We start from the raw sequence: 15,864 nt of genomic DNA, 5'->3' as shown, positions 1-15,864 counted from the left end.
GGAGGGCTGCAGTGAGGGTTGACTTTCTACAACTTTCTCCCATCTCCTGACTGCATCTCTGGAGCTCAGCCACAGTGATCTTTGGGTTCTTCTTTACCTCTCTCCCCAAGGCTCTTCTCTCCTGATTGCTCAGTTTGGCCGTACGGCCAGCTCTAGGAAGGATTCTTGTCGTCCCAAACGTCTTCCATTTGAGGATTATGGAGGCCACTGTGCTCTTAGGAACCTTAAGTGCAGCAGAAATCTTTTTGTAACCTTGGCCAGATCTGTGCCTTGCCACAATTCTGTCTCTGAGCTCTTCAGGCAGTTCCTTTGACCTCATGATTCTCATTTGCTCTGACATGCATTGTGATCTGGAAGGTCTTATATAGACAGGTGTGTGGCTTTCCTAATCAAGTCCAATCAGTATAATCAAACACAGCTGGACTCAAATGAAGGTGTAGAACCATCTCAAGGATGATCAGAAGAAATGGAAAGCACCTGAGTTAAATATATGAATGTCACAGCAAAGGGTCTGAATACTTAGGACCATGTGATATTTCAGTTTTTCTTTTTTAATAAATCTGCAACAATGTCAACAATTCTGTGTTTTTCCGTCAATATGGGGAGCTGTGTGTACATTCATGAGGAAGAAGAATGAACGTAAATGATTTTAGCAAATGGCTGCAATATAACAAAGAGTGAAAAATTTAAAAATTTAAGGGGGTCTGAATACTTTTCGTACCCACTGTATGCACTAATTAAAGTGCTTTATGTAAGACACCCCGTGGTTGGTATGGGGGAATATATAATGTATATGCAGTGCCGGTAAACAAATAAGTGAAAAAAACAAAAAATGAATGGTGTTATAAATACCAATATATTGGTGCAAATGCATAAATAAATGCCCAGAATCTCTCTCTCTCTCTCTCTCTCTCTCTCTCTCCGCACCCCTTGAACAAAGGTGCGAATTAAGGAATTTGACGCCACAGGGCGTTGAAAGAGAACAGCCAGTGCAGAAATCTGGCCCTTTATCCTGGCCAGTGCCAAACGCTGATCCACGCCTGTTTGAAGGAAAGCCAACACTCTCGACACCGAGTACGAGCGAGGGGGAATACCCCCTGGACTCACACCAGGCAAAGTAAGCCTTCCAAGTACGGTAGTAAATCTTCCCCGAAGAAGCCTTCCTAGCCTTGATCAAGGTAGGAATGACCTCAGGGGAAAGACCACTATCCTTCAGGACCTGGCTTTCAACAGCCAAGCCGTTAAAGCCAGCGACTGTAAAGCAGGATGGAATATCGGTAATTGATAATGATCCTCCGCGATGGCAAACCGAAGGTACCTCTGGTGACCCTCGAAAATGGGGATGTGAAGGTATGCATCCTTCAAGTCGATGGAGGCCATGAATTCCCCCGGAACCAGGGCAGCCACCACTGATCGCAGGGATTCCATGCGGAACTTGCGAACCCGCACAAAGCGGTTCAGAGCTTTTAAGTCCAGAATCGGACGTACCTTGCCCTCCTTTCTGGGCACAGTGAACAGATTGGAATAGAACCCCCGAAATCTGTCCCGATGAGGTACCGGAACCACCACTCCCTGGGCCCGCAGGTCCCGCACCGCCAGGTGCAGATCCTGCAAGCGCTCCGGAGTCAGCTGAAGGTTTGAGGGGGAAAACCTGCCCGCTGGCCGAGAAAGAAACTCGATCTTGTATCCAGATCGAACGATTTCCTGAACCCATCTGTCCCGAATGCGGTCCAGCCAGGGTTGAAGAAAACCGAGCAAACGTCCCCCCACCCCAGAGCCGGGTGAGGGCGTCCCTTCAGGCCGCATTGTTGTGGGCAGCGGGCCCGGACTGGCCAGACTTCTGCTTACCCGTCCACGGCTTCTTCTGGGAGCCTTGACCCTTGAAGGGCTTGCCCTTATAGTGCGACCGAAAGGCACGAAAGGACCCCTGAGAGGGCCTAAACGAGGCATTCTTCTTACCACGAACAAACTTATTCTTGTGAGATTGGGGCAAGAGAGTGCTCTTTCCCCCAGAAATACCCTTTATCAGAGTATCCAAAGATTCGCCAAAAAGGCGAGATCCCGCGTAGGGCAAATTAGCCAAAGTCTTGCGGGAAGATTGGTCAACAGACCAACATTTCAGCCATATCAGGCGACGGTTCAAGACCGCCACACTAGAAAGACGCGCAGCCAAAGGGACTAAATCCAAGTCCGCATCACACAAATACATGACACCCTGATGAATCTGATCCACCATAGCCAAAGTTGTCGGCGGGGCAGAGTCAGCCACCAGAGTGCGCCTGAGCACCTGCGTCCAATCCGCAATAGCCTGGGCTGCCATAATGGAAACAAAAATAGGCTTCAGCATAGAGCCAGCAACCGTATAAGCATGATGGGCCAGAGATTCCAATCTCCTGTCCGTCGGGTCCCGGAACACCGGGGTATCCTCAGCAGGGATCGCAGTTGATTTATTCAAAATCGCCACTGCGTGATCCACCTGAGGCGGCACACAGCAACGCTCATCAGTAGCTGGTGTAAAGGGATAACGCAGCTTGAACCTACTCTGCACAGCAAAAGGCTTCTTTAAATTGCGCCATTGCTCATCAACCGAGCGCTGAAATTCCGTAGAGCAAGGAAAAACCTGCGATGTTTTGCGTTTCCTTTGCGTCCCATAAGAGGACATCAAAGCAGGAGGACATGGTTCATCCTGCAAATGCAGCGTTTGCTTGATAGAAGCAACCAACTCATTCATGAGTGCAAGCTCTTCAGACGGGCCAGGGGGAGAATGATCAACCCCTTCCACCTCAGCCTCCCCGTCAGACCCCACAAGATCTAGGGATGAGTGAGACCCTGAGAAGGGCACTCCAGCCATAGCAGCCCCATCGCCCTCTGAATCAGAGGAAATAGACACTCTGGGCCATTTTGTGGATCGATCAGCCACCAGCATCTGCACTTGAGCAGCTAAGTTTGCCACAATAGTGGCCAGATCAGCCCCCTCGGGGGAAGCAGCAGCCCCTTGGCCCCCCACCAAGGTGGGAGGAAACTTGCAATCCTGAGAATCCATGCCCCAGCAAAATAAGAAAGGGGTACTGCCCCTTTAAGATCGCGGCGAGCGTAGCCCACCGCAACCACTGAATACACCGACCCCCGCAGGGACAAGAAACTGGGCAAGGGATACAGGAAAAAAGGAAAGATAAAAACCTGGAGAGATCACACAGGCTGCTGCACCGATCACTGTCCCAGAGCAAAAGGAAGTGATGCAAGACTGACCGCCCCTATGAAGCCTATGCAAGGCTACACAAACATGGCCGCTCGGCTGAGGATTCCTTGGGCAAATAGAACACGGCGCCGACATGTGGCCTGATCGATCACCGCCAAAATGGCGGCGTTTGGCGCCAAAAACGCCGTGCATTACCACACAGGACCGGCCACCATGATTTTGCCTCAAAAAAAATGGCGGATCGCCGCACAGCATGCCTAAAATCTGACTGCTTCATGCTGACACCCAGCAGAGGGGGAGAGCCCCCCCCCTTCACAGCCCACACAGGCAGCAAGTCCACACAGGAACTGACAGGGAGCACAGCAGCCACACAGACATGCAGGGTCACACAGTCCCAGACTGACACCCAAATAGACAGGTCCCCACATAGAGTTACACTTACCAGTCCGGATGGCGTGGGGAGCCTGCTCCAGCGACCAAACCGCTGCACTGAGGACAGGGAGTGTCGCAAGCATGACGCAGCGGAACTGCGGTGCGAAACCGCAATGGCGTCCAGTGAGGTAGCCACCTCACCGATAGCATCCCTGCAGCAAACAGGGATGGGTCGTTCAATGTGCCAGGGCAAAACCTAAGCTGAACGCTCGATGGCAGGCTGGGAAGCCCCTGGCCCTGAGCCCTGGGATCCAGGGTGGCCAGACTGAGACCCAGCTCCGCACGATCATCTTCATCAGAAGAGACTAACTAACGCTGAAAATAAACAGCTAAGTAAAAGAAAGAGAAAAAACTTAAAATAAAATCAAAAAGAGAAAAGAAGCTGAGACTAAGAGCCCCAGCACAGGAACAGCCCAACCTACTCCTGAGCTAGGCATTAGAAACTGAGTTGGAAATGCAGGAAGCAGGGAGGTATTGACTGAGGGGACCACCCCCTGGGGGTGGGATATGCTAAAAGCTTTGATATTAATATATTCTGTTGACTAGCTACTCCTACGGAGAAAAGGTCAATAACCCCATTAGTGACGAATATGAAGAGGCGGCGACTGTCGGAGGACGTAAGAGAAAAGTGGATTTGGTGTCATTCTGCTTACTTATTGTTATTGACTATCTGTTTGCACAAACACTAGCTCAACCAGGTGGCACTCGAAGACTATCCCTATTCAGGTTTTCAGGGAGAGAATTAATTTTATAGGATCCCATTTTTATAGGAAAAACTAATTTTTATTCTATAAATATTTAAACGATGTTATTTTATTCAGGAGGTATGAAAATGTCTTTGAGGGCCAGGCAGCATTAATCGCAATTTTTAATCTTTTGGTATAGCAGCATCTAAATGGGAAAACTTAGCTACAAGGAGGTGTAATTTCATCCAGCAATCTGTATTAAAATATTAATTATAGACCAAACAATCATTTTTATCCTTTACTATTTCCTTTTCACTGCTTGAGTCTATCTACATAATAAAACATTTTCCTTTTTTTTTTCCATTTATAGTGCAAAAAAAAAAAAAAAAATGATGATTAAACACCACCAGAAAGAAAGCTCTATTTGTGTGGAAGAAAGGACAAAAATGTCATATGGGTACAGTGTTGTAATGAGTAATTGTCATTCAAAATGTGAGAGCACTGAATGTTGAAAATTGGTCTGGTTAGGAAGGGGGTTTAAGTGCCCAGTGGGTAAGTGGTTAAGGTTTCCCAGTATTAGGCCGCCATACAAGGTTCAAATCTCAAGTGGTTCAGCAGGACCCAGCTGGGATTCCAACTGTCAATGGGCAGGCTGAATGTGCCAAGTTGATTGATCTATCAATTTAAGTATAACCGGCATGCCGGATACTCTTGCGATTATTGCTAGCGGTTATAATCACTGTCTTCTCCCAGACAGTGATTATAGCTGCCAGAAGAAGATAATTGCGGAGTCCCCTGTCAGCGCTGTCTGTGTGGACGGGGGAATCGTGAGAATTTCTGGTTGCAGGAAAGAAATTTGCACCATGTTTGGCCAGCCTTAAGCTACAGTTTATTTTTTCATGTGCGGAAAAAAAAACTGACAGCTCAGGCCTGGGAGCCGCTGTACTAACCAATGCAAGGTTAGTCCAGCAATCTCCCCCGCTGAGCTGTTGTGTTCTGACAGGGGGACGACCCTGAGAGTGCTAAGTGGGAGTCGGTCGGCTGCTGGTTTTCCGGCATGCACACCTGACAAAAGCCAGCTGAATGGCCGGCTTGTCGGCAGACCGACATACACACGGTCAGAATGTCAGCCGGTTTTTTTTTGTACTGGCAAATGTCTCCCAAAATTCTGGCCGTGTGTACAGGGATTTAGAGTTATATCACAGACAGTGACTTTTCAGCTTGCATAGTGTGCTCTGCAAACAAAGTGTGTACAGAGCAAATCATTGCAAAGACGTTTTACATGCGATGAACAATGGAGACAATTACTTCCCAAACAAGGAACTATCAGTTATTACTAGTGGTACACAAAATCTTTGTACGGTGGTAAAAACGTTGTTCTGGGCAATGAGAAAAACCAACAAGCAAGCTGAAGGGAACAAGCTATGGCTCTATTCACAAATTTCTGCGTACACAGCTGGTCATTGTCTTCTTGGAGATAAACTAAAGAAGACATGAGCCCTGATTACGAGAAAAAATGTTACTGGAGACACTTTATGACAAAATATGTTAAACCTAATGGGTTTTATTACAAAGGCTAATGCCTCGTACACACGTACCAATCGTCGGTCGACCGATCGGCCGTCTTTTGTCCAGGGCTGTCCTGTCCGCTGAAAAGTGCAAAAGACTGCACAAGAATTTTGTCCGCCGACTGCAGAAGTGATGCCATGTGATGGTTAACTTTCCCTGTGTTTTTTCTTCTCTGAGCATGCCCAGTCTTGCAAATCTGCTGATTGTCGGCCGAATTCTGTACTGACTGGCGAACAATCGGCCGTTCTGGTGTTGGCCAACAAAAATTTTAATGCCTGCACGACAGATTCTTTTCGGCCGAAAGTGCGCTGTCGGAAGCATCATACTAACAATACTACAATCGGCCGATCGGTACGTGTGTACGGGGCTTTACTTTAAAAAACATGGGCACTGTAAACAAAAAGGTTTATAGAAGATATACAGATATACTGACAATAAGAAGGTATTGCAATATTTTTATAAACAAACGTGATACTGCTGAGACATTTTAAAAGACTGGAAAAAGGAGTATCAAGACCACTTGTTAATTTATCTATCTACACAAGATATCATCTTATCCAAAAAAGATTGAGCCATAATATCACAATTTGTTTGTTGTAATCATTATCAAAAAATGCATTTTTCTTAGTTTCGATTTTAACATTTTGCAAATTTAGTCCTTTTTCTTCATAAATTTTGACAAAAAGTTATACTGCTACATATCTTTGGTAAAAATAACCCACGTAAGTATATATCATTTGGTCTTTGTGAAGGTTATGGTCTACAAGCTATGGTGCCAATCATTGAAAATTGATCACACCTGAGACACTAACAAGCCAGGAAAGTACAAATTAGCGATCGATCGATATCAGTTTTTCGTTGCCGATATTTTGGCCAATGCATATTGATATCAGCCGGTATTTTCGTACATTTAAAAAAAAAAAAAAACACCCTACTCTGCACTCCGCCAAGTTTGGTTGTTTTGAATGCTGTCATTTTTTTTTAATCTGGCGCCGAGTACCCGGAAGTGATGTCATGACATCACTTCTGGGTTTTACATGGAGACCCGATCAGAGTCAAATGCGGCTTTGATCGGGTCTTCGGCAGACGTGCAGGCTGGTTGCCCGGGTCTCCCGGTGGGACGGGAGACCCGGGCGAGCCGCAGGAAGGCAGCGGGAGGGGGGGGGGGTACGTCCTCTCCAGCTCCTTGTAATGACTGCCGGGCAGCTTCTGGGGTGATGCCTCTAGCTGCAGGCATCACTCTGGTACATGCACTTTCCCGAAATATCGGCAATATCAGTAACCTCAGGGGCCGATTCCGATATATATCGGGGAAAGAGCATATCGGCCCCAGATATATCGGCTTTGCCGATAATCAGTTGATCCCTAGTACAAATACCCCCCAATTACCCCTTTTTGAAAAGTAGACATTCCAAGGTATTTACTAGGAGTCACGGTGAGTTTTTTTAAGTTGTAAATTTTCTTCCCACAATTCTTTACAAAATGACTTTTTTTTTTTTCTTCCAAAATTGTGATATTATTACCAAGTTATTTCTCACACACTGTATAGGCATACTTGCAACTACACCCAAAAATACATTCTGCTACTCTTCCCGATTATGGCGATACCACATGTGTGGGACTTTCACACAGCCTGGCCATATACAGAGGCCCAACATCCAAGTAGCACCTCCAGGTGTTCTAGAAGCAAAAATTAGATACAGTATATAATTTCCTGACAACCTATCACACTTTTGAAGGCCTTGGAGCACCAGGACAATGGAAATGTCCACAATATGACCCCATTTTTGAAAGCAAACACCCCAACACAATCTAGGAGGCATAATGTGTCTTTTAAACATGCAATTTTTTTCCCACAAGTTTTTGAAAAATGTGGAAAGAAAATGAAAACGCATTTTTTTTTTTTTTTTTTTTTTTACACAAAGTTGTCCATTTATAAGATATTTCTAACACATAGCATGTACATAGCAAAAATGACACCCCAAAATACATTCTGTATGGCGATACTACGCAACAGCCTGGACACATACAGGAGGTGCAACATGCAGGGTGTGATTGAGGCACCGATTGGCATGATTGAGGCACTGGTGGGCATAATTGAGGCACTGGTGGGCATAATTGAGGCACTGGTGGGCATAATTGAGGCATGACTGAGGCATGATTGAGACATGATTGAGGCATGAAGGATGCAGAGTTGAGCAGTGCTGCGGTCTCTCTCCTCTACTCGCACACTGTACCGATCACTATAAACTGCATGCAAGGAGAGGACTGAAAAGGACATGCGCCGGTTTGTTGACAACTGATCTCTATATCATTGGACAGAGCGATCACATGGTAAAGGGCCACTGTCATTGGCCCTTTACCACGATCCGTAATGAGCCGTGTCCAAGCATGGGCACAGGGGGTTGCGAGGGAAGCGCGATTCTGGGAGGACCTCATTGTACACCTTCCCAGAATAAGCCGACCGCGCTGCAGACAACATTCGGCTATGGCCTGGCCGGCAAGTGGTTACCGTGACCCTGTAAGATTTCGATCTAAATGAAATCTATACCAGTTCATAGCTCAAAATTATAGAACGCCTATATCATAGCATTTTTAATTTAGAGAGGCTCTGATAATCAGGAACAAAGATTAAAATGATGGTCCTGCGGGACTTTCTTCCTCCCTCTCGCTGAGCTGCGGTGCGATCTGTCATCGGCTGTATCCGCCGGATACAGCCGAAGACTGATCACTGAACTGACCTGCTACCAGTAATATGTGATCGCTGTGACTACAATTGTCATGTGATCTGCTGTGATTAAACAATGGATAGCTTCCTTTCATGCCATCCATTGTGTTGCTAGCTGGGATTGGTCACAGTGATCACATGGTACAGACAGGGCACAGCACAGCCCATCTGTACCATGTGATTAGCGGTTGCCAATCACAGCTAATCACAACCAAACACATTGAATGAATCAGTTTCATTCAGTAAAAATGGTTGCTTATACCAATAAAATTCACTGGTATGAGTAATCCTAATGTGAAAAAAAAAAAATAAATCCTGATCACTTCCCCAGAGTAGTACAGTGTTACTATGGTAATACTGTATTGCTCTGGTCACAGTGTGTTAAAAGAATTCTAAAAAAAAAAAAATGCTGTACTGCACTGGCGATAGTATAAAATGAAATAAATAAATTACAACTTCAAAAAACTTGCTATGCCTCCTACTAAATACCTTGGACTGTCTACTGTCAGTAGGACATCAGTACATCAGAATTGTTTTATACACAGCGAGTAAAATAAGTAATGAACACGTCAGCATTCTCTATGTAAATATATTTCTAAAAAGGTGCTAGTGACTCATACAAATAAACTAAAAACAAACAGGTTCAGGGAAAAAAGTATTGACCACGCTAACTGAAATTTATTAATACTATACTTCGGGGGCCGTACAAAATGATCAACTTAAAAATTAGCCTGTTATATTTGGTCAAATATTTAATTAACTCACACCTAATGTGATAGCTGGAACTGTTTCTCTTTGGTGAGGTGTGTGATGTTTGCAGATACAGCAACATCATCAATATCAGCTATCTGTATTCCCCCTCAATCCCCCAAAACACAATCTGCAATCCCCCAATCCCCACAATATAATCAGATTGATCGTGTGAAAGGGGCCTAATGCTGCTTTCACACAGATGCACTGCACTTTACCTGCTGGCGGGTACTGCTGGCTGGCTCTGTTGGTGGGTACAGCTGGCAGGTACTGCTGGCTCAGGCTGGTACACTGCTGGCTGGTACTGCTGTGGGTACTGCTGGCTGGTTCTGTGCTGTGGGTACTACTGGCTGGTACTGCTGTGGGCACTGCCAGCTGGTACTGTGCTGTGGTTACTGCTGGATGGTACTGCTGGCTCAGGCTGGTAATGCTCTGGGTACTGCTGGCTCAGGCTGGTACTGCTTGGTGATAATGCTATGGGTACTGCAGGCTCAGGCTGGTACTTCTGGGTGGTAATGCTCTGGGTACTGTTTGGGTACTGCTGTGCGTGCTTCTGGTGGGAAATGCTTACTAGAGAAGAGCGGCACCACGCTGGATGAAGAAAAAGCCAATGTTTCCTGTCTCCTGTCTCAGTCTGTCTCCTCACAGGCAGAGTGCATTCGATATCACTCCGCCTGTGACTCAGACTGTCAGAACAGAGCCGGAACTATAAAGGAAACATCGGCTCCGTTCTGACAGCTCCACTGGCATACACAGGCTCAGTGACATGGGGGGCCGGACACAATGATTTTGCGGGCCGCATGCAGCCTGTGGGAAGCAGGTTCCCCACTCCTGAACTAGTCGCATGCATTTCTCAGGTGTGATTTTTGCCCATTCTTCCACACAGTCTTGAAATCTTGAAGATTCCATGGGCCTCTCTATGAACTCTGTTAAAAAGGGAAAAACCCCCCTAAAGGGAATGGGTCTTTTGAGGCCGAAATAACACCAGATAATGAATTAAAACATGCGTTTATTAAATGGACATAAAATCAGCTACATGAAAAAAATATCAAATATACAATACAGACACATCACATGATAAAATACTTGTCAAATCAGACAAGAATAGGTTGAAGCACACTTCTGTGGGACACCCATCACCCTACGCGTTGCAGGAAACCCTTCGTCAGGGGTGTGAGTAATTAAGTCTAAAGTGCTGAAGTAGAAGTATTTCTGCAATAGAAAATACACAATAATAGTATACAGGCAAAATGTATATAACCAAAAAGGTTTATGCAAAATACATCATATGCCAGAAAACAGAATCTCAGTTATCAAAATACTGCAATATTGTACACATGAAAATACATTCAAAATGAATAACGTACCCAGAAAAAAATGACCAAATCGAGTTGAAGAAAGAATGTCAAAGCAAGTCGACTGAAGGGAAGTGGGAAGAGCGTGAGAGGTGGAGATGAAAGAGAGGTGGCCAAAAATGTCTCCAAACACAAGTCCCTAGAGGGTCCATGTATGAAATAAAAAGAGGATGTATGAACAGGGAAATAATATCTATGGAAATCTTAAATATATATATATATATATATATATATATATATATATATATATATATATATATATATATATATAACAAGGGAATGTATAGAGATACAAGAAGCCTATAGTGCACCAAAGTACCTGTCAGGCAGAGGTCAGTGGGCTCACTTGCATCAAAGTTCTGATATTGAATATGGGTATATGAGATTGAAGCAATCCCATTGAAGCCCAGCAGCAAGAAGCAGTATTGCATAAGGACCGTGAGTCAGTGACTGAAGAAAGTACAAATGATCCGGTCCCGAAAGCCCAGGTATTGCACACATGAGCTGCAGGAAAACAATCATAAATGTATGTACAAGCAAAAATATGTGTGATATACTGCTTCTAAGACTGCAACATGACGCTGCTTGATGCTAATAGAGGCAAGTAATGCAGGCAAAAAATGACATCCGGGCTGGGTTTCCAAATGAAAAAATATATTACAAGGAAGCAAACCTTAACAGGAGAAGCAATCCTGGAGATGCTGTCTGGGTCGAAGTGACCAGCCGACTGGCGGGACATGGAGACTCCAAGTAGGGCCGCCGACAGCCAGGACGCATGCCACGCCAACCAATCACCGCACGCTCGTGGCAGAGCGGCCAATCAGGAACTTGCAGGCCGTGGAGCGCACGGCGCCGCCCCCAGCGGGTCGGGGCTGCGCCATGCGCTCCACGATCTCCGGCACAATAACCAGGTCACATGGGCGGCACTGCGGGAGAGAGCAGCCCAATAAACACTGGAACACAGGGGGAAAAAAGTGAAACAAGGGACAGAGTTTGGAGACATTTTTGGCCTCCTCTCTTTCATCTCCACCTCTGGCGCTCTTCCTACTTCCCTTTCTGGGTACGTTATTCATTTTGAATGTATTTTCATGTGTACAATATTGCAGTATTTTGATAACAGATTGTTTTCTGGCATATGATGTATTTTGCATAAACCTTTTTGGTTATATACATTTTGCCTGTATACTATTATTGTGTATTTTCTATTGCAGAAATACTTATACTTCAGCACTATGGACTTAGTTACTCACACCCCTGATGAAGGGTTTCCTGCAACGCGTAGGGTGATGGGTGTCCCACAGAAGTCTGTGCTTCACCCTATTCTTGTCTGATTTGACAAGTATTTTATCACGTGATGTGTCTGTATTGTATATTTGATATTTTTTTCATGTAGCTGATTTTATGTCCATTTAATAAAAGCATGTTTTAATTCATTATCTGGTGTTATTTCGGCCTCAAAAGTCCCATTCCCTTTAGGGGTTTTTTTCCTTTTTAACATTTTTCTAGGGATGTCGGCCTTATAACACCCAGACCTACTTAGATGAGTGATCCTTTGTATCTCTATGAACTCTGGTCTTTAGTAGGGCTGCAACTAATGATTATTTTGTCTTTCGACTAATTTAGCGATTATTTTTCCGATTACTCGACTAATCTAACGATTATTTTTATTTTATTTTGCTTAAATCGAGTGTACTTTTTTGATTAGCTAATTAATCCTTTGAATAACTTTACAAAAAATAATACGTACAACTTCTAATATAATATTTTAACTTTTGTTAAATTTTTTTCAAAAAATACTTCAATGTGGTTGAAGTCTTTACAGTATACAGAAATGAAGTGGCAAAAATAAAATGTAAAAAGGGAACAATTTCTGGCCCCCCATTATACAGGATTTATTAATCATATCCCACCAGACTAATCTGCATTCTACAGTGTGGGAGAGGGGGGTAACCTTCCATTCCTTAGGGGTGTTAGATGCTGGTAACCGCGCGACTTTTTCTTTATGAGGGGGGGGGGGGGGGGGGAAGAGAGATGGTAGCTGCTGGACTTTTCCATTATTCCATTACGTGGTGATGGTAACTGCTGGACTTTTTATTTATGGGGGAGTGATGGTAGTAACTGCTGGACTTTTCCGTTATGGGGGTCATGGTAACTGCTGGACTTTTCTGTTATTGGGGGGGGGGGGGGGAATGATGGTAACTGCTCAGCTTGTCCCTCATGTATAGAAAGCTGCAGGAACATGCAATCCCCACTGCAGCCAGGACACAGGAACCCCCCCCCCCCCATCCTGACACTGGTATAGAACAATGGACGAGGAGCGGGGCAGGACTGATAACGGACGGTGACCCGCGCACGCTCCTCCGGGAAGCCTCGTTTAGTATTTTAGCAGAAGCTGCTGATAGGATTTCCTCAGGCAGGCGAGCAAGAGTTAAATGACTTGGCATACAATTGAGGAATGTGGGAACAATGTAAACTGATGCCTGCGTGATTACCTTATTATCTCCTGATCTTTTCATGCCTTAGTGTCAGTCTCATGCACTCCGAGGAGGGGGAGGAGGAGAACGGCCGGCAAGAGCAGGGGGCGTGTTGACATCATGTGTGACGCGTCGACGCCTTTCACACATGTCGACGTAATCGATTACGTCGACGAGTCGTTGCAGCACTAGTCTTTAGTTTATTTTCTATTGGATTCGTCAGGTGATAGCTGGGCTATTCTTTCTTTGAATCCAGTTGAGAGTTTCCTTGACTTTGTGTTTGTGTTTGGGATCATTGTCTTGCCAAAATGTCCACCCTCATTTTATCTTCATCATCCTGGTAGATGGCAGCAGATTTTTATCAAGAATGTCACTGTTGGTATGGTGTTTTTGGGGTGCTGTGCAGTGCCATTTGGCCTTCCAACATGGTGTGTATTATGGCATCCAAAGAGTTAAATTTTGGTTTCATCTGACCGGACTATATTCTCCCAGTATTTCACAGGCTTGTCTAAATGTTGTGCAGCAAACTTTAAATGAGCTTCAACATGCTTTTTCTTCAGCAATGGAGTCTTACATGGTGAGCGTGTATACAGGCCATCGTAGCTGAGTGAATTACTGTTTTCTTTGAAACAAATTTTACCTACTAATTCCAGGTCTTTCTGAAGTTGGATCTTGAACAACTCTACTGATAATGATTTTCATTCCTCCGTCAGAAATCTTGCAAGGAGCACCTGGTCGTGGCCGGTTTATGGTGAAATTATGTTCTTTCCACTTTTGGATTATGGCCCAAACAGTGCTCACTGGAACATTTAGAAATCCTTCAGTAACCAATGCCATCAGTATGTTTTGCAACAATAAGGTTCAGAAGGTCTTGAGAGAGCCCTTTGCTTTTACACATCATAAAATGTTTGTGTGACACTGTGGTAATGAGACACCTTTTTATAGGCCATTAGTTAAAACTGAACCAGCTGATATTAATTTCCACTGACAAAGGGCAGGATTTCTTTCTGATTACTAATAGATTTCAGCTGCTGTCTTGGCCTCCCATGCCTTTTTTGCACCTCCCTTTCTTTATGTGTTCAATACTTTTTCCTGGCATCATTCCATTTTAAAACACATAATTTAATTTCTAAACTTATTTTTTTGGTTTCTTTGTATGTATAGATTGCAAGGGTTGTTACCGACGTGTGGTGAAAAGCACCTTTAGAAATATATTTACCTAGAAAAAATGTGACGTGTTTAATACTTATTTTACACACACACCATAGTTTGTGGACTCTACTTTCCTACAGACTAAATAATATATAATATACATTGATTTAGGCTATTTTCACCAAAGAAATGTAGCTGTATACATTTAGGCCTACAATAGTGTAGAAAGATTATTTGCAAAATATTGTAACAAAAACAAGGAAAAAAAAGCGGTTTCTTTTATTTTTTTTATTTTTTAGTCTTTAGTTTATTTTTAGCAAAAAATAAAAAACCCAGTGGCGATTACCACCAAAAGAAAGCTCTATTTGTGAGAAAAAAATTATAACAAATTTCATATGGATACAGAGTTGCATGATTGAGAAATTGGCATTTAAAGCCCGTCAGAGCTGAAAGCTGAAAATTGGCCTGGGCAGGAGGGGGCTGAAAGTGCCCTGTATTGAAGTGGTTAAAGATAGTGCATCCTCCACATTAAGATGGGATACTGCCAAATCCATAGAAGGGGCAGTCAAATTTTGAATGAAATCCTCCTCCAATGGGTACAAGGCTAATTGGGAGATTTATTTTTTTTCTTCCAGAATCCTTAGAGGAAGACTGCAAACAACGGGGGGCACTGAAAAGGTCTTTGAATCTCTAGGAATCTAGACTGGAGACAGCACTGGTAAAAGGCAAAAAACTACTCCTTAAGGAGGTCTTCAATTTGGAAGGGATGGCATAAGATTGCTACTCCGGTGTCAGAGGCTTAAAAGACTCAGTATCAGACAGGGTCTCAGCAGCTTAGAGACCACTAATGTCATGGGATGATTAGAGAGAGATCCTGCAGAGAAAAAAAAATAGAATTTTTGAATGGTCGTAAAATCCATTTCTCTGATGTTCATTGATGGACACAGCTCCAGATCTTCATAACCATTGGGTTATACTGCCCCCTACAGGAGTATGACACTAGGCAGAAAAAAAAAAAAACCCTGGTTACGTCCATGGCACTCAGAGTTTAGTTACAAGTAGTGTCAGAAGAATTAAAACTCCACAGAGAAGCAGGTGCTGTGTCTTTTAATTAACATCAGAGAAATAGATTTTACAGTAAGTCAAAAAATCCAATTTCCGCTTTCGTTCATTGATGGACACAGCTTTAGATCTTCATAACTGTTGGGACGTCCCAAAACAGTGTGAATCATGGGGGGTAGGAACGGCAAAAAAATTCCCAAGGCTAAACAGTAGCCGACCAGGCAACAGGAGCTCAACCAAAACAACTGGAGCTCACCTGAAAAAAAAAAAAATACACCCTCAAAGAGGATCAGGTCCTCTCAACAGCAGCCTGCAAAACCTTGCTGCCAAAAGAAGCATTCACAGATGCCAACACATCAATTTTATAAAACTTTGTGAAAGTGTGCACGGACGACAAGGTGGCCGCCTTGCAAACCTGTGGCACTGACACCTGATGACAGAAGGCCCGGGAGGCACT

This window comes from Pelophylax lessonae, assembly GCF_965119305.1.
Source record: "Pelophylax lessonae genome assembly, chromosome: 6".
NCBI lineage: Eukaryota > Metazoa > Chordata > Amphibia > Anura > Ranidae > Pelophylax > Pelophylax lessonae.
The sequence above is the reverse complement of the archived record's forward strand: the minus strand, read 5'-3'. Positions refer to the sequence as shown.